The sequence below is a fragment of the Heliangelus exortis genome, chromosome W (assembly GCF_036169615.1).
Source record: "Heliangelus exortis chromosome W, bHelExo1.hap1, whole genome shotgun sequence".
NCBI lineage: Eukaryota > Metazoa > Chordata > Aves > Apodiformes > Trochilidae > Heliangelus > Heliangelus exortis.
In genome coordinates this window covers 13196405-13198185 of record NC_092453.1, presented here as the reverse complement: position 1 = coordinate 13198185, position 1781 = coordinate 13196405, and positions in this window count along the sequence as shown.

Below are 1781 nucleotides of genomic sequence, written 5' to 3'. Positions count from 1 at the left end.
CTGTGCGGGGCGGGTTCTCCTCAAGGGGAAGCACTCTCCACCGGTACAGATACAGCCGCAGACACCTCTGCCCGCGGGCTCCCTCCATGGGTGTCTCCGGGGGATAACGTCTGGGCGAGAACCTCGGGGGAAAAGCCCCAAAGGAGGGAGGGAGGGATGGAAGGAAGGAGGGTGATGCCCACAGGGACCGGGAAGAAGGGGGTCTGGCGGGAGACCCCCTCCTCATCTTCCTCTGGTTTTCCTTAGAGGGTTTCCAGCTTTTTCCTCATGGAAGGGCAGGAAGCATCGAGCCCAGGCCCTCAGTTTGTGCCCTGCTCGGGGCTGATGGAGTTGGGGTGCTCCCGGCGGTTCTAGCGGAGCACAGGGACTGCTCCAAGGAAAAGAGTGGATTTTGTCTCCCTCTCCCCAAATCCTGAAGGAGAAGAAGGTTCAAGGGCTTCTTCAGGCAGCCTTGCTAGGGAATCACAGAATGTTTGGGTTGGAAGAGAGCTCCAAGCTCATCCAGTCCAACCTTTGATGAACACCACAGTCAACTTTTAAACCACGTCCTAAAGGACCAGCTCCAAACACCTTTTAAATGCATCCATGGATGGTGATTCCACCACTGTCCTGGGCCATTCCAATGCCTAAAAACCCTCTCAGTGAAAAAATATTTCCTAACATCCAGCCTAACCCTCCCCTTCCACCCATTCCCTCTGCTCCTCTCACAGTTTCCCAAGGAGCAGAGGCTTCTTCCCTCCTCGCTCCAACCTTGAGGCAGCTGAAGAATTCCATAAGTTGACCTCCCATCAGCTCCATTTCTCCCTTTTGTCCATCTCCTGCTTCCCAAAATTCAACCTGAGATGGCTGCCCAGACCCTCAACCCAAGGCTCGAGCTCCAAGACTTGGTCCAACCCAACCACCCTGTGCTGCTGAAACAACACCAAAAAAAAAGAGAACCTTCCAACATTTTGTACCTAAAAGCTCTTTCCCAATCACTTCCACAAAGCAATCCTAGGGCTGGAGAACCTTCAGCTCAAAGAACCCGACAGCACAGTCATTATTTTTATCTGCTCCAGACTTGTTGCTACACGAGGGCAGCTCTTCCCTCGACTTGAAATTATTCTGGTATCTCACACCAGGAGCCTGACGGAGCCTCCTTCTCTCTCTAATCCCCCACCTTGGGATTTCTGTGGAAAACTAACAACATTTGCACTTTGTCCTGGCATGGTTTGGCCCCAAAATAGCTGCTCTAAAAATCATAACACAACAGGTAAGTGAGGGAGAGAGCTGGGTGAGAAGAGCACAGAAAAAGAAGGGCTGGTGTTGCCTTGTGTAAGGATTTTGGCAAGGTTGCAGGTTGCACAGCCCTTGGGGAGCAGAGCTCTGTGTTCAGGGAGGGTTTTGGTGATTTCACCCAAATCCTTGGATTTATCATTTCAGCAGAACATACCGTGCAGTTATAGTTCCTCTTTGATTTCATTTGTCTGTGTGTGAGGTCATTGTGAGATGTCACAAGGGGTCTCACAAGAAAAAAGAAGCTCAAAAGAACACATCAGCTGGTGAGGAGCAAAAAAAGGGGAGGTGGAACTTCATGCCTTGCTTGAACACATGGGAACCCTCAGCCATGGTGGTTTTTTTTTTTAATTTGGATTTCTGTGTGTCCAGAGCTACCTGCAAAACTGGGAGGGCTGCAGGAAAGCTGGCATGGTGCTGGGAGGAGCTGCAGATCCTACACCCATTCCTTCTTTCCAGCAATTCCAGCCAGGAAAAGGGCTGTTCAAGCAGTTTCTGCCCCTCCC